Here is a 24,535-nt window from a genome sequence, read left to right on the forward strand (position 1 = left end):
TCTACCCACTTGGGTAATTAGGATTAGATAGAAAAAAGATAATTTGATTCTTGTCTAAAATAGTACCAAGGTGGGGCGAGATGATAATACGTTAGGGAAGCTTGGTCTAGGAAGTCAAGTAGGGTAAAGTGTAACCTACTTGGTCTACTTAGCTAAGTGGAACAAACCAAAGCTACCTTGCTACATCCTAGACTAGTTAGACCAAAGTTTTTCAATAAGAAGGTTAAATATACAATTTCTTAAAAAGGCTTTATCTAGAAGTGGTCGTTGCTCTGATACCCAAGAAGGCCCTTGTGCCTAACAACAGCCTGGAAGCTAATTTGTGAAATGCATATTTAACTGACTAATGGTTAAGCCTGAATGTAACACAAGGTCAAATAATCTACAAAATCAAGAAAAATTAATGAAACATCTCACAAAACTATAAGAGCACCTTGGTTAAAACTTAGACCAGGTGAGATGAATAGGATAACTAAAGTTTAAATCTGATCTAAACTTAAATTAACATTTAACTAAACTTAATTAAAGTTAATTTTAAACTTTAATTAAACTTTAATTTAAACTTAATTTAAACTTAATTTTAAACTTAAATTAAAACTTTAATTAAACTCAATTAAGACCTTAATTAAACTTAACTTTAAAACTTAATTAAAATTTTAATTAAACTCAATTAAAACCTTAATCAAACTTAACTAAACACTTAATTAATAACATCTCCTACTTTTTTAGGAATCTAAGTGGATATTGGATAGTGGATTTTTAAGACACATGACTAGGAACCACACCAAATTCACAAAACTAAAACTCAATAGCTTAGAAATGGTTATCTTTAGAAACAATGATAAACTTAAGGTAATTGAAATAAGAAAATTTGAACTTAAATCTGATTTTATTATTTGAAAAGTTTTACTTGTTGAAAATTTTAAGTTCAATTTATTTAGCATTAGTCAATTGTGTGACTCTGGTTATAAGGTCAAGTTTCTATCATGTGAATGTTTGATTAAGTACACATACAACTCTAATATAAGACTTAAAGGATATAGACAAAATAATATATATGAAATTAACCTAGCTAACTCCTCACTTACGTGTCACTTAACACAAAAAGAGGAAACCTAGCTGTCACATAAAAGATTAACTCACACTCACTTTAGAAGCTTCACTAAATTAAATAGTTTAGTTAGAGGATTACCAAAATTATCTAATTTGGAATCAACAATTTGTAATGCATGCCAACAAGGAAAATAAATTAAATCAACTCACAAACCAACTAATCAAGTTTAAACTAACTCAATACTTGAATTATTACACTTAGACTTATTTGACTCACATGGAATTAAATCGATTAATGGAAGGCTATATTGTTTAGTAATGATCAATGATTTTTTAAGGTTTACCTAGGTAAAATTTTTAAGAAACAAAGATGAGACTTTTAAATTTTTTTAGTAATTTTTATAAACAAGCAGAAAATGAAAAAGTTATAAAAATCAAAAGAATTAGGAGTAATAATGGTGGTGAATTTAAAAACCATAGGTTTAATAAATTCTACTTAGAAAGGGGTTACCATCGTGAATTCTCATGTCCTAAAATACCTCAACAAAATGAGATAGTGAAAAGAAAAAAATAGAACCCTATAGGAAGCTACTAGAACAATGTTTAATGAATATCAACTACCCAAGTATTTTTGGGCTGAGGCTGTTAGTATAATTTGCTACATCCAAAATAGAGCAATAATAAATAAAAAATATAATAAAACCTCTTATAAAATTTATTATGATAAAATATCTGACATTAAATATTTTAAAGTATTTGAATATTCAGTATATATATTAAATACAAGAGAAGACTTAGAAAATTTTACATCAAAATTTGAAAATAGAATTTTTGTAGGATATTCACTAAATAGTAGAGCTCACAAAGTTTATAATAAAAGTACACTAAGGATTGAGAAAACAATAAATATAAAATTTGATAAAAAAAATCTAACTCTAAAGAACCTAACCAAAATCAGACTCAATATCAAGCAATAAACTTTGTTAGGTCGAGCACTGATCAAGGGGAAGCTTGTGAAAACCTAAACCAAATAGAAGATCAAGAAGATGAACAAGATTAACCACAAGAGAATCAACAAGAACAAATTGATTTAAGAACTATAAGAGTTAGTTCCAACCATCCAATTGAACAAATATTACATGACCCAGACCTAAGTATTTAAACTAGATAAACATTTAGAAACCTAAGTCAAATTGCATTAATATTTAAAATTGAACCCAAAATAGTAAAAGAATCACTTCTTTACTCAGATTAGATTATAGCTATGCAGAAAGAATTGATTCAATTTGAATGTAATAAGGTCTGGGACTTAGTACCTTTGCCCAAAAATAAAAAATTCATAAAAACAAAATGAGTATTTAGAAATAAAGTAAATTAAAATGGTGAAACGGTAAGAAATAAAGCAAGGTTAGTAGTTAAAGGGTTTAGTTGAGTATAGGGACTGAACTATGATAAAACCTATGCCCTAGTAACCAAACTTGAATCCATTAGAATGTTATTAAGTTATGCAACCCATAAAGGATTTAAACGCTACTAAATGGATGTTAAATCTGCTTTCTTGAAAGAACTAATCAAGGTAGAAGTTTATGTAGGTCAATCATCTTGACCGTATATTCAAATTAAAGATAACACTATATGGTCTAAAACAAGTACCTAGGGTCTGGTACGAAATATTATCTATATATATGATATCCAAAGGTTCAATCAAGGATCAGTTGACTTAACTCTTTTTATAAAAAACCTTGAGTTAGATATTTTTATAGCCCAAGTATATATAGATGAAATAGTTTTTGGATCAACTAACTCAACATTTTTACAAGAATTTATAACTTTAATGGAACAATAATTTGAAATGAGTCTAGTAGATGAATTAATATTTTTCTTAGGTTCACAAATCAAACAAACTAAAGAAGATAATTATGTATATTAACAAAAATACACAAGAATTGATAAGAAATGAAATATACTAAGAAAATAAAAGCACTAATGACAACTAATATAGCATTAGATAGTGATCCAAATAGAAAACTAATTGACCTTAAATACTATAGAAGTGTCATAGGTAGCCTCTTATACCTAACTACAAGCAGACCCGACATTCTATTTGCAATTAGTATGTGTGCAAGATACCATATTTGTGCCAAGGAATCCCACTTAACTAATGTTAAAAGAATCTTTAGGTATCTAAAAGGCGCAATTAATGTAGGAATGTGGTACCCTAGGATAATAAAATTTGAACTTATAGGATTTTTTTTTTACTCGAATTATTTTGGCTATAAATTAGACTAAAAAAGTATAAGTGGTGGATGTCAACTCCTTGAACAATCACTTGTAAGTTGATTTAGTTGAAGAAGCATAATATATAGTAATGGGTGAATGTATAGCACAATTACTATGGATGATACACACATTAAAAGATTTTAACTTGAAATATAAAAATATTTATTGATAAAATAAGCTTAATTAACTTAACCAAGAATCCAGTGCATCATTCAATAATAAAATATATTAAAATTAAACATCACTTCATTAGGGGGTCACGCCCTCAAAGGAGATATTAAACTTAACTATATTGAGTCAAAATCAAATTTAGTTGACATGTTTACTAAATCACTCCTAGAATTCAAATTTAGTACTTTACGGTGACAATTAGGAATGTGTTCTATAAACTAGGACTTGTTACCTAAAAATTTTAATGTTTTGTTTCCTTTTATCAATACCACTCTTCAAAATTTATGGTTTAGTTTTCAAAAATTATCCTTTAAATCTATGTTTTCAAACTTATATTTTATGGACTTAGCCTAGGTTTCCCCCTAAAAAGCATGAATCTATAGTTCTAGGCAGCTAACATCACACAAACACATTAAGACTACCTTACTTGTGTATTAATAATACTTAAAATGGTGTGAGATGCTTAGGATTTAATATGGACTTTAGATGCTTATATCAGTACATCATTATAAGTTTGTGGAAAAAATACCACCTCAAATTGATCAATTTAAGTAATCCTTCGTAGTAAACAACTAGCTAGATAATTTTACTTAACTTGATTAACCAAGTGAAGTAACTTGAGTTAGACATTTAAGAATGAATTCTTAGATTATTAATTTTAAACTATAGCTTTTTAAGAAAATGTTAGGTTAAGGGAGGATCTATTGAAAAACATCTTTAAGAATGAGTGTCAAAAAATGCTTAATCTATACTTTTGAAAAATCCCCCTTGAAAAATATAGTTAAATTTTTTTCAAGTTAATAAATCCTTTGAAAATTTCTCAAAGTAGACTCATATGTTTCAGTAGAATAGAATGTTTTCAAAATCCAAAATTATTTTTCATAATTTCAGTTTTTTTCAAAATTCATTCTTATTTCAAACATTTTTTTTTTAAAAATACCTAATTCTTATTCTAGATGTTTTCAAAATTGTTGATGTTTTGCTTTCTAATTGTCCCTTATATCTTGAACTTTTTTTAATGTATATCATAGGGGAGGATAGTGGGTTAGGTTAGAGAACTCATGAACAATTATTATCCCAAATCATTCTTCATGCTTATGTTTTTATATTTTTTTAACTTTAATTCAAGTTATCATTACATCAAAAAGGGGAAGATTGTTGGTGTTGATGCAATCGACCTAGGTTTAATCGGTACGATCATGGTTTTGATGTGTGTGTCAAAGAGTTTAAGTTAGGCTTTCATATGTGTTTGATATGCGTAGTTGAGTCTTGCAGGACTTGGTGAAACACACAAAAGGAGCTTGGTGTAATTAAGCTTGGGAAGCTCATCCTAGGGCTCGGATCCTTGAGTCGGTGAAGGATGGTGTGGAAGGCATCCGAGGGACCGCCGGACGAGGAGCAACGGAGTGGAGCCAAGGGAAGTGGACTTCAAGGCAACGTGAAGGATGGCACGGAGAGGAGCCGCGGACTCGGGTGCATCTGAGGGACGAAGGCCAAAGAAGAGGACTTCAAGGGCGACTCCGGAGAGGATGAGTGAGAGTGTGTAACAAGGTGCAGTCCAGTCGGTTGCAACTTTTAGCAGTCGACTGCACCAGTCGACTGCATGTTTTAGCAGTCGACTGCATGCTTTAGCAGTCGATTGCACCAGTCGACTGCACCAGTCGACTGCTAGTTTTAGCAGTCGACTGGTAAATGACCGTTGGTGCTGGAAAGTAGTCGTTGGCTACTTCTAACGGTAACACCAGTTGACTGATGGTTTTGCCAGTCGACTGGTGTCGGGGTTTGAGTTGATTGTTGATCAACTCTCTCCTCTTATTTAAGGGATGCTTTGGGGGCTTGAAGAAGGTTACTGGTGCTAATTGTAAACCTTCTTAGTCTTGCCCAAAGCTTCCAAGTTCTCTTCTCTTCCTCCCAATCTAAACTCCATCTTGTAAAGAGGAAGAGATCATTTTGTGAGAGGTTTGCTCCACCGAGAAGGAGAAGCTTTAGCCGGAGATTGCCGAGGACTGATCCACCGAAGGATTAAGGGCTCGTCCACCTCAAGGACACGTCGTGGAGTAGGAGCATCATCTCCGAACCACGTTACATCGAGCGTGTTAGCGTTTGTATTTTTCCTTGATTGCTTTCATTGTTTTGTTTAGTGTATTCCGCTGCGTACTAACCTTCTTGTAGAGAAGGAATCGATTTGGGGGTGGCCTAGCTATCCAACCCCCCTTCAAGCCGGCCACCGATCCCTTACAAGTGGTATCAGAGCAAGGTTGCCCTTCAACGGACTAATCGCCAAGAAGAGTACTTCATCAAAATGGCCGGCTCAAACATTTATCCACTCAAATTCGAAGGGGACTTCTCTTGGTGGAAGAAGAGAATGGAGGTATTTTTTGAAACCGATTTTGACATAATGCTAATCATGGAAAATGGTTTTGAAGTGCCTAGGGATCAAGACAATAAGATACTTGAGAAAACAAGGTGGAGCAAGAAACAAAGGGAAGAACATTTAGCAAATTCTAAGGCCATACATCATCTACACAATGTTCTTCCCCAACAAGAAATAACAAGGGTTGGAACCTACTCAAGCGCCAAGGAGTTATGGGAAAAGCTAGTGGAGCTTCATGAAGGGACATCGAAAGCGAAATTGGCAAGAAGAGACCTCCTTCGAACTCAACTCAACAATATCAAGCTTGAGAAAGGAGAAAAGATATCAATTTTACATTCTAGAATTAAGGAAATTATTAATGGACTAACAAGTGTAGGTGAGACACTTTCAAATCGAGACATGATGATGAAAGCCTTAAATGCTTTCCCAAGAACCACAACTTGGAGCTCCATTGTAGATTCATACTACATATCAAAGGACCTAGAGAAATCCTCTCTAGATGAACTCTTCTCAAGAATGGAGCTTCACGAAACAAGAGTTGAAGGGTTAGATGGAGAAGCTCATAGATCAAGAGGAGTAGCCCTTGTGGCAAACAAGGGAAAGGGAAAGAAGAAGAAATCTTCATCTCCACCATCCTCCGACTCCGAAGAATCAAGCGCCTCAATGGATAGTGATCAAGAGGCGTATATGGTAAGAAAAATGAGAAGGACATTTAAAAAGTTTTCTACTAACAAATCTCATGCTCGAAAAAGCTCAAGAAGCAAAAGTAGAACAAGGAGGGTAATTTGCTACAATTGCCAAGGAGAGGGACACATAAGAGATGATTGTCCTCTCTTGAAGAAGAAGGAAGGGAAGAAGAGGGAGGAGAAGAAGACAAAAGAAAAGGGAAAGAAGGCTCACAACCTAAAAGCAACATGGGATGATCCATCATCATCGGAGGAAGAAGAGCACCATGTAGTCAATTTTGCTCTAATGGGAATTGATGATATAGCCTCCACCTCATCCGAAAGAGAAGAAGGAAGGAGCTCAAGTGAAAATGAAGAGGGGAGCTCAAGTGAAGGGGGAGGTCAAACTTCGGATTCGGACTTCTCGGTAAGTGAGGTACACAATCTTCCTCCCCATGTTTTGGTTAAAATTATTAAAAGCACAAATGAGGATTTATTCAAGGCAAAAAGGAAAAATAAATCTTTGAAACATGATATTATTTGTCTTGAAGAAAAATTAGAATTCATGTGTTCTAAGAACAATGATATGCTTATTTCTTCCTCTACAAGTTCAAATGATTCATGTTTAGAAGAGGAAAATAGGAAATTAAGAGAAAAGGTAGAATTCCTTACCAATGCCCTTAGAAAATTTGAAATTGGCTCTAAAACCCTAAATATGATTATTGGGAGCCAAAGGGCAAGTTTTAAGAAAAATGGGTTAGGATACAAGGAACCCAACAATGAAAAGACCTACCATTGTCTACTTGCTAGGGGTCAATCAAAAACCAAGACTATAGATAGAAAATGGATCCCCAAGGAATATTTGGTTAACCCAATTAGAAAGAATTTCTATTGGGTGCCAAAATCAATCCTCAAGGGTTAGAGGATTTTAGGTTAGTCAACCATTAAAATCATAACTCAAATCCTTGAAAAATGATTGACTTGAGACCTTAAGGGGGAGAATATTTGGTTAGCCTTGATAGAAATTCATGATTGAAAGGGCTAAGTAAAGGTTACCTTTATCTCACAATGATTTCCATTATTTTCTAACCATAAATGTGAGATGATAGGATGATACAAATAATTCACATATGATTATTGCATTTTGATGAGTTATGAAATGTATCAATTTTTAGTGATCATAGGCCAACTATGGGGAAAGCAAATGTTTAATTAATGGACATCTTGCCCATAGATCATAGTTGGACATTTCAAATGTTTTGAAAACAATTCTATAATTTATTTACAGTGGATAGTTATTGTGAAACATATGAATTCAAAACTAGGGTTTAATTTGATATAAACTTGAGTGATTTTTCAGAGTGTTTGAGTTTTTATCAAAATATCCAAAATATGATGAATTTTCATGAAAACATATTTTTCCTTGTTAAAGAACATTAAAATAAATATGTATTCAAAATTTCATGATTTTTTGAATTTTCTAGAATTTTTTATGCATTTCTGAAGTTGACTTCGGAAGGCTGAAATTCAGCTTAGTAATGTGCCAGTCGACTGCGACAGTTAGCAGTCGACTGGTACTTGTTTTCCAGCACTGTCAAGAGCTGGTTTTGGGAAATTTTAAGTCCTCATTGATACCTTGATATGTGTACATGTTTGGTATAATTTTTTATGGTGTCAAAGGGGGAGAAATGGGAAGGTTTAAGTTAGAAACCTAATTATGTGCAAAACTTGAAAATTAAGGTTGAAGAGCATATGTTAAGGGGGAGCTTGGGAATTATGCTTCATGTTTACATATTTCTTTTAATTTTCATGTTGTTATTAATGTCTAACTTAAACATATTGCCACACATCAAAAAGGGAGAGATTATTGATGCAATCGACCTAGGTTTGATCGGTACGATCATGGTTTTGATGTGTGTGTCAAAGAGTTTAAGTTAGGCTTTCATATGTGTTTGATATGCGTGGTTGAGTCTTGCAGGACTTGGTGAAACACACATAAGGAGCTTGGTGTAATTAAGCTTGGGAAGCTCATCCTAGGGCTCGGATCCTTGAGTCGGTGAAGGATGGTGTGGAAGGCATCCGAGGGACCGCCGGACGAGGAGCAACGGAGTGGAGCCAAGGGAAGTGGACTTCAAGGCAATGTGAAGGATGGCACGGAGAGGAGCCGCGGGCTCGGGTGCATCTGAGGGACGAAGGCCAAAGAAGAGGACATCAAGGGCGACTCCGGAGAGGATGAGTGAGAGTGTGTAACAAGGTGCAGTCCAGTCGGTTGCAACTTTTAGCAGTCGACTGCACCAGTCGACTGCATGTTTTAGCAGTCGACTACACCAATCGACTGCTAGTTTTAGCAATCGACTGGTAAATGAACGTTGAGCACAGAATGTTTCTGTTTCGGTAACACCAGTCGATTGATGGTTTTGTCAGTCGACTGGTGTCGGGGTTTGAGTTGATTGTTGATCAACTCTCTCCTCTTATTTAAGGGATGCTTTGGGGGCTTGAATAAGGTTACTGGTGCTAATTGTAAACCTTCTTAGTCTTGCCCAAAGCTTCCAAGTTCTCTTCTCTTCCTCCCAATTTAAACTCCATCTTGTAAAGAGGAAGAGATCATTTTGTGAGAGGTTTGCTCCACCGAGAAGGAGAAGCTTTAGCCAGAGATTGCCGAGGACTGATCCACCGAAGGATTAAGGGCTCGTCCACCTCAAGGACACGTCGTGGAGTAAGAGCATCATCTCCGAAGCACGTTACATCGAGCGTGTTAGCGTTTGTATTTTTCCTTGACTGCTTTCATTGTTTTGTTTAGTGTATTCCGCTGCGTACTAACCTTCTTGTAGAGAAGAAATTAGGGGGTGGCCTAGCTATCCAACCCCCCTTCAAGCCGGCCACCGATCCCTTACAGTTGGTACAGTTAGCACTAATAATCAAACTCAAGTTTTGATAAATGACAAAAGATTAAAGATAAATGTTGTCTATTCTAATTTATTTACCAAGTATGCAGTATTAAAAGACTTGATGGAATCTGACACCAGGCTAAAATCTAGTTAGGTCTAGAGGAGTTGATAACTAGCAAAAAGCATAGATAGCTTGATATATAGTAGCAAGTTCAGTTGGGTTTGTAAGATCTGGCAACTGGCTGAAGTACAGATGAGGCATCTGGCAGGAAGGCCTGGTTGGTCAAGAGATCAAAGTCAAGTAACTTTGTAATTGATAAGTGGAGGTAAGCACTATAGGAGAGAGATACAGTGAGGACGTGTTCCCCGTTGAGAGAACAGTATCGGTCTTACCTAGGATTTTAGTGAAATACAAAGTTAGAACTAGATAGTCCAAAGGCTGTCTAAATATTTAATACTTATATTTTATATTATATCTATTTTTCTAACTTTGTGATGCAGGAAATTAAAGTTGAAGTTAGGGCATTCCAGGTGCCCAGAAGGGATCTAAGTGCCCAGAGGTTCAGGGAACTAGATGGATACAAGCACTTGGAATGACCCGAATCTAGCCATGCAAGCAGCTGAGTTAACACGCTCTGTTTGGCCAAAGTACGCCAACGTTTAAGCGCCTAACAGTTGTCCAAGCTCTCGAGAAGGGATAAAGGCCACCTAGATAGAGCTTCACTAAGGTGTAGCCACATTAGCAACCCAGACACCCGGAAGGGATCAAGGTGCCCGGAGATAGATAATCTCAGTGATGAAGGTGGATCAGATAGACATCAGTGGAGGTGTCGGGGTGGTTCAAGTGTCTAGAAAGGCCTATAAAAGAAGCTTCGACTAGCAGCTTCAGAAACTCATTTCTTCACATCTTTTATAGTCGCGTAAACAACAACAACAACAATCAAATCTTATCCCACTAGGTGGGGTTGGCCATATGAATTATTTTACGCCATTGAGCTCTATCTCCTATTATATCATCATCTATACTTAAATAAATTTTATCTTATTTTATTGTTGCTAACCAAGCCTTTTTTTGGTCTTCCTCTTTCTCGTTTGATATGTGTGTTTATCATAGTTTTACATTACCTAACTGGAGCATTTATTTGTCGTCTAAGTACATGCCCATACCATCTTAAACGTGTCTCTCAGAATTTTTTCTCAATAGATGCAACTCTGACTTTCTCTCTAATGCTCTTATTTTTTTTATTCTGTCCATCCTCATATATTTATACATCCATCTTAACATCCTCATCTCTGCAACTCTCATTTTCTACTTATATGCTCAAGTCATAGCTCAATATTCAACTCTATATAATATAGCAGGTGTAACTGTGATTTTGTAGAACTATCTTTTAAGTTTTAGAGGTGCTTTACAGTCACATAAAACACCCAACACTCTCCTCCATTTTAACCATCCTGCTTGTATTCTATGTAAGACATCTCTCTCAATCTCTCCATCATTTTGCAAAAATAATCTTAAATATTTAAAGCTCTCAATTTTGAATAACTCGTCATCTCTTATCTTAACAATTGGCTAATTACGTCTAATATTGCTAAACTTAAATTCTATATATTCTATTTTTATTCTACTAAGTCTAAACATTTCCCTTCTAGTACTTCCCGCCAAGATTCTAGTTTAATATTTACTCCTTCACATGTTTCATCTGTTAGATTTTGAGGGATGTCCTAAGGCAATAATCTTATTATTTTACTATTTATTTGATAAAGATAGATTCACTATTTGAGTACATATTATATGTTTGAATAGTCTTAAACTCATTTACTAAATGGTTGTAATATAATTCATAGCATGAGAGAATCTGTAATTGGATCACAACTTATGATTATCTCTACATGTGTAATTATGAACATATTAGAATTTTCCTAGTCGTTGAATTGGCACATTAGGACATTATCAATTTTGTATGACTAGCATGAGTTATACTCCTTGGTTCGACCAAGCAGTTGTTTTTCAATAGTTGGAAACATTGGGATGTCGAGAATTAAACGTCGATTCTAGTTATGGTAGCTAGTTCATTGGAGTGACTTGCTATAAGACTTTATATGGTTCTCTACATATATAGATATGCCTGTGAAGTTCTTACTGCAGCTTGAGTATAAGTTTCCTTCAACTTGAGGTATACAAGTCATCTTGGTCATGAAGACTTATACTTTTCCATATTAAGCAAGCATCTCATGGAGGTGTGGACTCGAGATGATTGTGTATAAATCAAAGTGTCTGAAAGTGTTTGGGTAGCCCACAGTGTTGGATCTTTAAGACGCTAGAGGAGGTGAATAACATTCTTCACTTTTTTCAGAAATCATGAGAAGACACAGTGGAAATAATTAAAGTAAAAGAAAAGCGAATGTTAACACAAGTGGGTTTACTTGGTTCAAAGACTTCGATGACTCCGATTCCAAGGCACGCACTCGTTGAGTGCTTTCATTGAGAAATCCACTAATAGTTTGAAATGTTACAAAATTGAAGTACAAAAACTATAAGAAAATGTTACCAACAATAGAGAAAATAAATAAATCTTGATCGCTGGTTGTCGAAGAAGCGTTATAGCATCGTAGGAGTTTTACAGAGTAGCGCATAGGAATGAAAGTCGTAGCAAATGATGTCCTTGAGCTGCTGGTCGAAGCCTCCTTTTATAGCCATGTCTGGGCGCCTAGATCCCCTCCTAGGTGTCTGGACTATACTGAGATGGCAAGCTCTCATCAAAACTTCATCCCTGAAGTTTATCCACCTCCGGGTGCCTGGACCCCTCCAGGGGCCTGAACCGTTGACGTGAGTTCGGCCAGTCGTCGCACTTCAACTCAGATTCTGGATGAGTTTTGCTAGTCCGAGCACCTAGACCAACTCCGGGCGCTCGGACCGCCAGGGTGCCTAGCCAGGCACTCACCCAGTCGAAACCTGTCCGGGCGCCCGGATCAACTCTGGGTGCCCGGACCACTTTTTTACTTATCTCTTTCCTACAACAAAAAGTTAATCCAAGTATACAAATTGCCCTGTAAAATCGGGATGCATCCTCACTGAGTTAGAGTCTAGTCAGAGTCTCAATTTAGGTTTTTAAAATTGACCTAAATTAAACCGACATCTACTGTCTCCTCAACTGGGATGCGTCCTCATTGAGTCACTCTCCTCTAGTGACTTACCTCCACTTACCTACGAAACATTTGGTCCTTCAGACCTGTTTGGACTTTCTCTGGCCTTGCTTAGTATCTAACCAAGCTGATCTACTAAGACTTGCCTGTAACACTGAGTTAGCACAATAGATATAAAATGATAAATAATAGTGTTAGCATTATTAATAATTTACTAATCCGGTTGAAGCATTATAATGAATTAACAAACATTGAAGTAATCAGCTTCATATGGTGGAGGTTCGTGAATGCTTCGTCCTTCGCTTTGAGCCATTGATGTGAGAAGATCTTGCAAGACAGATCTAGGCAAGAAATAATTTCCAAGACTTTATCTTGGGATTAGCAGTGCGGAAGAAAAAAGAAAAAAAAATCTCGAGTGGTGGTGCACCAACTTCTAACAGAAACCGTGGCAAAGGAAAATTTATCTGAAGGGGTAATCATACCAATTCAAATATAATCAAAAAAATCTTAAAACCAAAAATAAAGAAAAAGCTCTCCTGCTTGATTGGTGGTTACACCAATTTAGAGCAAACATTGCTCTGATACCACGTGTTGGATCGTTAAGACGCTGGAGGGGGGAGGGATGAATAGAGTTCTTCGCTTTTTTAGAAATCACGAGAAGACACATCGGAAATAATTAAAGTAAAAGAAAAATGAATGCTAACATAGGTGGTTTTACTTAATTTGGAGTCATCGATGACTCCTACTCAAAGGTCCGCACTCATTGAGTACTTTCGTGGAGAAATCCACTAATAGTTCGAAATGTTACCAAGTTGAAGTATAAGAACTATAAGAAAATGTTACCAACAATAGAGAAAATAAATAAATCTTGATCGCCGATTGTCGGAGGAGTGTTATAGCATCGTAGGAGCTTTTTTGGAGCAACGCCCATGAATGAAAGTCGTAGCAAATGATGTCCTTGAGTTACTGGTCGAAGCTTCCATTTATAGCCCCGTCTGGGCACCTAGACTATACTGATGTTGCGAGGTCTCATCGAAACTTCATTCCTGAAGTTTATCCACCTTCAGACGCTGGACCCCCTCCAGGTGCCTGGACCATGACATGAGTTCGACCAGTCATCGTGCTCTAACTCAACTTATGGATGAGTTTTTCTAGTCCGGGCACCTGGACCAACTTCGGGCACCCAGACCACCCAAGTGCCTAGCTAGGCACTCGCCCAATCGAAACTGGTGTGAGCCCCGAACCACTTTTTTAGCTATCTCTTTCCTGCAATAAAAAGTTAGTTCAGACATAAAAATTACCTTGTAAAACAGAGTTAGTATATTAAAAATATGATCAAATTATAACTTAGATCCTGTCCTCCAGACCAGGATCTAGTCAGGGTCTTAATTTAGATTTTTGAAATGGACCTAAATTGGACTGACGCCTACTCTCCCCTCAACCAGGACGCGCCCTCACTAGTCACTCTCCTCCAGTGACTTACCTCCACTTACCTACCAAACATCTTGTCCTTCAGACCTATTTGGACTTTCTCTAGCCTTGCTTAGTATCTGACCAAGTTGATCTACTAAGACTTGCCTGCAATACTGAGTTAGCACAATAAATATAAAATGGTAAAGAAAACAGTGTTAGCATTATTAATAATTCACTAGTCCGGTCAAAGCATTATAATGAATTAACAAACATTAAAGTAATCATTTCATATGGTGGAGGTTCGTGAATGCTTTGCCCTTCGCCTTGAGCTATTGATGTGAGAAGATCTTGCAAGACAGATATAGGCAAGAAACAATTTCTAAGACTTTATCTTGGGAATAGTAGTGGGGGAGAAAAAAGGAAAAAATATCTTGAGTGGTGGTGCACCAACTTCTAACAGAAATCATGGTGAAGGAAAATTTAACTGAAGGGGTAATCATACTAGTACAGATATAATCGAAAAAAAATCTCAAAATTGAAAACAAAGAAAAAGCTCCCTTGCTTGATTGGTGGTTACACCTATTCAGAGTAAACCTTGCTCTGATACCACGTGTTGGATCGTTAAGACGCTAGAGGGGGGAAGGGGGTGAAATTTTTTCAAAATTCATGAGAAGACGCAGCGGAAATAATTAAAGTAAAAGAAAAGCGAATGCTAACACAGGTGGTTTTATTTGGTTTGGAGCCTTTGACGACTCCTACTCCAAGGCTTGCACTCGTTGAGTGCTTTTGTTGGGAAATCCACTAATAATACGAAATGTTACAAAATTGGAGTACAAGAACTATAAGAAAATATTACCAACAATAAAGAAAATAAATAAATCTTGATCGCCGGTTGTCGGAGGAGCGTTATAGCATCGTAGGAGCTTTTCCGAGCAACGCGTAGGAATGAAAGTCATAGAAATGATGTCCTTGAGCTGCTGGTCGAAGCCTCCTTTTATAGTCCCGTCCGGACACCTGGACTGTGCTGATGTGGTGAGCTCTCATCAAAAATTCATCCCCGAAGTCTAACCACCTCCAGGCGTTGGACCCCCTCCATGCGCCTGGACTGTTGACGTGGGTTCGGCCAGCCGTCGCACTCCAACTCAGCTTCTGGATGAGTTTTGCTAGTTCGGATGCCTGGACCAACTTCGGGCGCCCAGCCCACCTGAGTGCCTAGCTAGGCATCAAGCTCCAAAGCCTTGGTTATATAGGTCACAGGTTGGAAAACCCTACCTACCAGTCGACTGGTGAAAGTATCAGTTGATTGCCCTTTATGGAGATTCGACCATTACAACCCAACGGCTCGATACCAGTCGACTGGTGAAAGTATCATTCAACTGCTCCATGTTGGCTGAGCGAACAAAAGTATTTTGTTCGCTCCCAGTCGACTGTAGCAGTCGACTGTCATTTCCATCAGTCGACTGGTACCCCGAGTACAATCTCTCAGCACTCGGACTCTCACCCTTATGACTCACTTAACTCTTCTTCATTGCAACCTTGACCTCTTGCCTTCAAGCATACTTCCTTTGTCTCTCGTCCCTCGGATGTATCCAAGCCCGTGGCTCGTCCCCAATTCCATCCTTCACGTATGTCTCGAAGTCGCTTCCCTCGGCCCTTGTCCTTGTTGCCTTGTCCACGGTCCCTCGGATGCTCCATCCTTCACCAGACCCGAAGCCATCAAGCTAAGTCATATGTGTATTCTGCAAACCTGCACACTCACATGCACATATTAAATACAAGGGTGAACCTAACTTAAACTCTTTTCCCAAACACCAAAACACATGGTCGCACGGACCATTAGGATTGCTCCAACAATATCCCCTTTTTTGATGTTTGGCAATACATTTAAGTTAGGGAAAACATAATAGCAATAACACATGCTAAAAACAATGGACTTGCGTTGTCAAGGCTACACACTTGGACTTACACTGTCGAATGGACTTATGCCGCCAAGGCTACACACTTGGACTTACACTGTCGAATGGACTTATGCCGCCAAGGCTACACACTTGGACTTATGCCGCCAAGGCTACACACTTGGACTTATACCGCCGAATAGACTTACGTTGTCAAGGCTACACACTTGGACTTACGCCGCCAAATGGACTTATGATGCCAAGGCTACACACTTGGACTTACACAACCGAATGGACTTATGTTGCCAAGGCTACACACTTGGACTTCCATAGACGAAACAAAAATGCAAACATGCATTTGAACCTATCCCAAGGCTCCCCCTACACCTATGCTCCCCATTAAGGTAAGAATTTTACCACAGGGCTATTTAAGAAAATATCACAAGGCTCTTTCTACACCTAAGCTCCCGAGCTAGGATTTTCACCACCGCAATGGTATTTTTAGGTTTTCCCAACTAAACCTTACTTCTCCCCCTTTGCCTAATATCAAAAAGCTCCAACAATATCACAATTGTCGAAACTTATCATCCAAACTGACCGTAAACTCATGTATTTATTCCCCATGGATCTCATACATCTAAACGAGTTGACTTGGTCACAACCAATGCTGAAAAATAGTTTCAAGCTGGTATCAGCCGATTGTCAAAAGCACCAGTCGACTGCCCTTATCGAAATAAACCCACAGAACCATTCTGTGTTCGATAAACACTATTACCAGTCAACCGGTAACTGTACCAGTCGACTGGCACCTTGATTTCAGCCCAAACAACATTCTAAACCCAATTTCAAAAATGCATAAAAAATTCCACAGACATCCAAAAATCTCCAAATTTTGTGAAGAGGTTTGTTTTACCCATGTCTACTTGGAAAAAATATATTCAAAAATATATCTATCACCAATCCCAAGATTGACACAAAACCTAAAACTAGCTAAATGATTCAATTAACCTTAACCTAAAGTCCTAGTTTTGGCTTCCTCTTGATGTATTTGCTCATACTAAATCACAATGCATCCCTGGCATTGGTTTATATGGAATCTATACATCCAACACCAATTATCATGCTATATGACTCCCAATGTCATATTTCTAAGGATAAAACACATCCCATGTGTGCCAATTCCTTAGGTTTGAAACTCAAGTCCGTCTTCAAACCATTTGGCATAATCCATGGCTCATCTAGACTCACAAGTAAAACTCACTTGAGATCCATTGGCCATGGGTCCCAAGTTGACTCTTTGAGCTTGGTGTTGGCCTTTTCACATGTCACGTGGCACATTAAAATTAATAAAGATTGGAACTATTAAACTAAAGTAAACTCGTGTAGTATGGAGTCCCAAGTCGTATTTTTCCAATGACAACTAATAGGTTGTGTGTGAATTCTAGAAGTAGTTCCAATCAAAATCTAACTAAACTAGGTCAAGAATAGCATCAAAGGAGGATAACTCTTATCTAAACATGATCCACTTCCTTCTCATCAAATGAACATCAATTAAGTTGGAATTATTATTCAACATTGAATCAAATGAGTCAACTAATATCTCCACAATTCACAATCACAATAGCCATTGCTTCAAGAGCTAAAACAAGAGTTCCTACATTCAAGACTTGAACCTTAACTTAATCATTCATGAACCAAAATAGCATTTAACTCACAATCACATTCACATGTCAAGTAATTCTTTCACCATCAAAATTAAATCTCATTGACAGTGTACCCATTGAAAAGAGCAAGAATTTCTCCGATTCAAGAACTAGAACTAACTCAAACTTGTGGAAACCGAAACATGAAATTCAAAGCAAACCCTAGAAATATTTTGCAATCTAAGTTAGTAGCTACACATGGGTTGAATTGCAAATGTAAAAAGAAAACAAATAGCAAGGCTAAGTAATCAAAACAAAATTGCAAACATCTAAAGAAGCTGAACTTAGGATTGGATTGCAGAAATTCATCAAAGTCATAATTGCAAACAAGAAAACAGAATTGGAATTGCAAAATAAATTCAAACAAATCGAAATAGCAAAGAAATGAATCAGATCTGAGGATCTAAGCAAATTCAAGATAATTCAAAAACAAAGAAAAAGGAAAACAAAAACCCTAAACGTTCCACAAACCAAATCTCGGATCAACCTTCTTCATTCTGCCCGAAAATAGAGTCACCTCTGAGAAACACCCTTCGGGTGACCACTGGCAAAGAAGCAAGCTTCCAACTAGTGCATCCTCTCGATCACATCCTCTGGGAAACACCCTTCGGGCTCACGGATCAGACGACACTCACATCGCACGAAGAACAATAGCTCGATTCTGGAATTTTGCATCACTTGGTCGATTGATCAGATCCACTCAAGTGCAGTAGATGGAATGAAGATGGAACATCTGGATGCTTCTGGGAACCACCCTTCGAGCTCCGGTGGCTGATGAAGATCGCAGAACATGGGAAACACCCTCTGCCTGGATCGTGGGAAGGGGAACAAAATCTCGAGCTCACAGACTGGGAAACACCCTCGACCGCTTCCTGACCTCGAACGACGAACGCTGGCAGCTCACTGATCACCGGCGATGAAGAAACCTAGCTCACAGATCTAGAATGGGAATGGAGGCTACAACATCGCGGAGAAGAAGAAGAAGAACACTGTAGCAAAATCGCGAGAACACTGAGCCCAAGCTTCACTGTAGCTTCTCAAAGCTTATATATCGTTTTCAAATCTAATCGGACAGTCCAGATTGCTCGGGGCTTGATCAACGGCTAGATGAACTCAGATCTGGATCAAAACCTCTGGATCTTCATCAACAGACGAGATCTGCTCCTCATTAGGTCGGATGGATCAGATTCTTGACGGATGGCTCAGATCTCTCCGATCTTCAATAAACAGTTTAAATCGATCCAAAGCTTGATCGCTTCGTTTAACCCTAGATTTAAGCCCAAGTGTGGTCTGATCTGATCGGGTCCATGACCCTTTTGATGCCTACAAAATAATAATCAAATATTAGCATAAAATACCATGAAAATAAGCTAATTTGCAATTAAGTCCAAGATCACATGCAATTATGAAATATGATGTAAATGTGAGATTAAGCTATGAAAAGGATCACTAAAAACATGCATTATGAATCAAAATAATATAGTAAAATCATAATTATCAGAGCTCCCCCTAGAACTCTTAGCCTTAGCCACCTCCCTAGGTGACTCATCCACAATTGCTAGGTCACATCGGTGCACCTCCGATGACACTTGGCCTACAAACCTAACTTTCTTAACCTTGGACACCTTGTCCTTAGTTAACTTCTCCTTACTTTTAAATGGCTTTCCCTTGCCATTTCTTGACTTCTCCTTGCTATAGTCATATGCAACCCTAGCATAAGACTTTCTCTTAGCATTGGAGACATTAGATCGGTATCCCAAACCCGATCTATCATTGTTGAGTCTTTGGCTACCCAACACTATACTTAACCCTCTAGATCCAACATTGATTCTATCTAGGGTTTTTCCAATTGATCAAGCTTGATTTTCCCTTTCTAGGGTCCTAACTCTAGAATTGACTTGTCCACATTGGACATTCCTAGACCTACCCTTCTTAGGAATGTGTCTCCCCTTCTTGGGATTGATGCCTAAGTTCTCTATTACCTTCTTCTCCTTAGGTAATGAGAATATAACGTGTGTAGGTCTATCATGAATTGGTCTTCTAGGGTTATGATTTACATTGACTCTATTCCTATCATGATATTTAAAACCAAAATTTCGCATTGCTACATAATGATAATCATTATTTTTCCTAGTATGCATGGGAACATAAGAATTTGAATTTGCCTTCAAATTAGGATATACCTCCCTTACCCTTGAAGCTCCCCCTCGACTTGAGCTTTTCTTCTTCTCCAATTTCTTTAGATGCTCTAATTTCTTGAGCTCTCCCTTCCTTGGGCATCTTGTGTGGTAGTGTCTCATCTCACCACACGTGAAGCATTTAATGTGTCTCTTCTCCTTCTTCTTCCTACAACTCAAATTAGATTCTAAAGGAATTGAATTGGGTTTAGGAGTTACCTCTTTCTTACCCAATGGATATCTAGACTTGTAGTGTCCCTTCTCATTGCACCCGAAGCATATTATGTGGTCCTTTGACTTCACTTCGGTGGAGATGCTTGCAAGGTTGACTTCCTCTTCACTTGTCTTGGAATCTTCTTCTACCCTTGAGGATGTTAATGATACTTCCTCATCTTTCTTTTCCTCGGATGTGACAGAATTCACTTCCTCGTCCTCTTTTGATGTTGAATTGGTCTCCACATCCAATTGGTCCCTCTCCTCCTCTTAGACCACTTCATCCCTTTCTTCAAATTTTTCTTCCTCTTGTGTAGGCATGAATTCTTTTCCTAGAACCTTCTTCACTTTTTTCCACAATTTCTGAGAATTCTTGTATTTGCCTACACAACTCATCACATTAGAAGGCAACATATCTATTAAGATTGATATTACCTTATTATTTACCTTCGATCATGAGGTTTGCTCCTCCGTCCAATTCCGTAGTCGAAGTCTCTTTCATTTCTTGTCTCTTGGGATTTCAAACGGCTCCTTGATCACCATCATGGTGTCCCAATCTGTGTTGAAGAAGACCTCTATCTTCATCATCCAATAGGTGATGTCCCACATGTTGGAACCCCAAGGTTGTTTTGATGTGATCAACAAGTTAAGTTAGGTCCTGTGGTGTTTTAACCTTGTATCTAAGTGTGCAGGAGCATAGGAGCACAGGGAGTCGAGCAAAAGATGTAGCTAACGAGGACAGCATGGGAGAGAGCCGACGGGCTCGGTGCGTCTAAGGTACGAGGTGCTGCGGAAGAGTACGCAAGTGAATGAGAATGAGGTGTGCGGCATTTCCGAGGGACAAGAAGCTGAAGCGGAAGGTTGCTCGAGAAGGTCGAAATTGGGTTCAGGTGAGCCTTATTTCGGTTGGCTGAAATCACCCAAGCGAGCGGAGCCATAGCGGAAGACCCGGACCGAGGCGAGCAGCACTGGAGCAGAGGGTCTGGACCAAAAGTCAACTAGGTTGACTTTAGTGGTCCGGGCGCCCGGAGCAATTCCGGGCGCCCGGAACTGGATTTTGACTGGATCACGGTCAAATGTGATCCATTGCAAAGGGGATAAAATTTTATCCCCCTCCCAAGCACTTGGAACCATCCAGGTGCCCCGACCAAGGCTATAAATACAGCCTTGGTTCAGAAACTATTCATTCAAGCAATTAGCAAACTAATACTTGTGCGCTTCCATTTTTAGTTTAGCTTCTATTTTTTATAAGTCATTGTTATAAGAGGCTTCTCCGCCTGAAGGAGATACTAGTGCGGCTCATTCCTTGGATTAACAACCTCTCCGGTTGTAACCAAGTAAAAATTCATGTGCCTCTACCTTTTTTGTTCTTTCTTTAATTAATGCAAGTGTTCTTTTGAAAGTCTGAGAAAGGTAGTTTTGTTTTTTATTTGTACAGGCTATTCAACCCCCCTTCTAGCCGACCAACGCGGTCCAACAAGTGACATCAGAGCCAGGACGCTTCAAGAGAACTAACCGTCGATCGAAGCACCGAACAAATGGTCGAACCGAGCATATACCCACCGAAGTTTGAGGGAGAGTTCGCCAGCTGGAAAAAGCGAATGCAGGTATTTTTCAAAACTGACTATGATTTACTTTTAATTATGAAATTTGGTTTTGTAGTATCGGAGGGCAAAGAAAAATACTAGTGGATGAAAAAGGAGCAAGCCGACTACGTGGCAAACGACAAAGCAGAATTTCATTTGCTAAGAGTCCTTCCGCCATAAGGAGTCAACCGGATCGACAACTACGACTCAGCAAAGGAACTGTGGGAAAAGTTCCTTGAGCTGCACGAAGGGACGTCCGAAGTCAAGCTCGCAAGACGGGATTTACTTCGCAACCAGCTCACCAGCCTGAGACTTGAAGAAGACGAAACAGTTGCGCATCTGCACTCGAGAATTAAGGAGCTTATCACCGGACTTTCGAATCTCGGAGAAAAGGTAAGTAATCAAGATTCGCTAAGGTACGCACTCAATTCATTTCCTAGAAATACTAAATGGGCATCAATAGTAGATACTTTTTATATATCTAAGGACTTAGAAACTATTTCCTTAGAAGAATTATTTTCCACATTTGAAGTGCATGAATCGAGATGTGTAGGTACGAAGGAGCCGAAGCACAACATCATCCTAAAGGCATCGAGAGACGAACAAGAGTCAGAATCCTCTCTCAACGATGAAGAAATGGTAATGATGGCAAGATGATTTAAGAAATTATGTAAATCTAGAAAAACTAACATCCGTAGGGTAGAAAGAAAAGGACGATCTGATGCTACCACCGCAACGAAGAAGGGCATGTCAAGGACAACTACCCCAAGCTAAGAAACAAGGACAAAGGAAAGAAGCATGTCCAACCGAACAAATTCAAGACACTAAAAGCGACGTGGGATGATACATCGTCTGAATCGGAAGTCGAGGACTTCTCTGGGCTTGCATTAATGGCAAGTCATCAAGACGAGGACTACAATTCAATCTCATCTGAAATGAGCATCGAGAGCATCGATGATGGGGGAGCTACGTCGGAAGAAAGCAACAGTTCAGGGGGAGACATGGATAACGAGGTCGATAAGGTAAGTCAAGTACGATCCCTTCCTCCCGATAAATTATTTAAGTTTGTTAAACTATTAACTAAGGATTGTTGTAAGTTAGAAAAAGATATTAAAAATTTAAAAGTAATTCTAGCTAAATCTTGCCCATTAGAAGAATTAGACAAATTAAAATTAGAAAATGGAAATTTGAAAAGGCAAGTAGATAACTTAAAAAATCATACATGTTCATCAAATATAAGCTTAAGAAAATTCACTAATCTAAACTGGTATTTTAGATATCATAAGGGATAAATTAGGAATATTTTAAAAAAGTATGTCCCTAAGAAATTCTTAGTTAATCCAGTTGGCTGGAACCTATATTGGGTTTCAAAGTCTTGTTTAAACTAAACTCTAAATTAGACTTAGCGCTTTCGGCAAGAAAATTAAACGTTAAATTTCTTTATGAGGCTTTGTCTAAGAAAGTGGTTGTTGCTCTAATAACCAAGAAGACCTAGTACCTCACCACTGACTGGAAGCTAAAATATTGAAATAAAATGTTTGATTAACTTACTGATAAAGCATTAAAATTGAATCTAAATAATGCTTTAAAAAGTTTTTCAAAAAGATTTTTTGGAAAAATTTCTCAAAATTGTCTAAAAGTTGCCTAAGTTAGAATTTTCTTTTTAGAAAATTTTCTTGCTTAAATTTTTTTTCCCCCAAAAATAATTTTGCTTGCAAAAACTTAGAAAAATTTCTCAAAAAAATTTGTTAAATAGTTTTACTTAGAAATTTTTTCTTTAAAAGTTATTACAAAGAGGGAGAAAAGAATTTTTTTTTTAAGTTTTTCAAAATTATTAACCCTTAGATTTTTCTTGGAACCCCATTTTTTTATGTGATCAAAGGGGGAGAAGAAAAAGGTTAAGTCTAGAGGGAGGTAAATTAATTTTTTATTCTTTTTTTGTACTTTATTGTAATATTATTTGTTTTACTGTTATGTCCCTTAACTTAGGTTGCTCACATCAAAAAGAGGGAGATTGTTGGAACCCCAAGGTTATTTTGATGTGATCAACAAGTTAAGTTAGGTCCTGTGGTGTTTTAACCTTGTGTCTAAGTGTGCAGGAGCTTAGGAGCACAAGGAGCCGAGCAAAAAATACAGCTAGCGAGAAGGACGACACAGGAGAGAGTCGACAGGATCGGTGTGTCTGAGGTACGAGGTGCTGTGGAAGAGTACGCGGGCGGACGAGAAAGAGGCGCGCGGCATTTCCGAGGGACGAGAAGCCGGAGCGGAAGGTTGCTCGAGAAGGTCGAAATTGGGTTTGGGTGAGCCTTATCTCGATTGGCTGGAATCACCCAAGTGAGCGGAGCCGAAGCGGAAGACCCGGACCAAGGCGAGCAGCACCGGAGCAGAGGGCTTGGACCAAAAGTCAACTAGGTTGACTTTAGTGGTCCGGGCGCCCAGAGCGATTCCGGGCGCCCAGAATTGGATTTTCACTGGATCACGGTCAAATGTGATTCGTTGCGAAGGGGATAAATTTTATCCCCTTCCTAGGCGCCTAGAAGCATCCAGGCGCCCCGACCAAGGCTATAAATATAGCCTTAGTCCAGAAGTTATTCAGTCAAGTAATTAGCAAACCAACACTTGTGCGCTTCCATTTTTAGTTTAGCTTCTATTTTTTGTACGTCATTGTTGTAAGAGGCTTCTCTGCCTGAAGGATATATTAGAGCAGCTCATTCCTTGGATTAACAACCTCCCCGGTTATAACCAAATAACCTGTGCCTCTACCTTTTCAGTTCTTTCTTTAATTAATACAAGTGTTCTTTTGAAAGTCCGAGAAAGGTAGTTTTGTTTTTTATTTGCGCAGGCTATTCAACTCCCCTTCTAGCCGACCAACGCGGTCCAACACCACAGACTTCCTCCTTCAAACATTAGAGGTGCTATCAAGTTGGTCATCTTTTGCTTCCTTGGCAGTTAGTCTAATGGAGAGCGTTC

Source organism: Zingiber officinale, chromosome 7B (genome assembly GCF_018446385.1).
Source record: "Zingiber officinale cultivar Zhangliang chromosome 7B, Zo_v1.1, whole genome shotgun sequence".
Taxonomy (NCBI): Eukaryota; Viridiplantae; Streptophyta; class Magnoliopsida; order Zingiberales; family Zingiberaceae; genus Zingiber; species Zingiber officinale.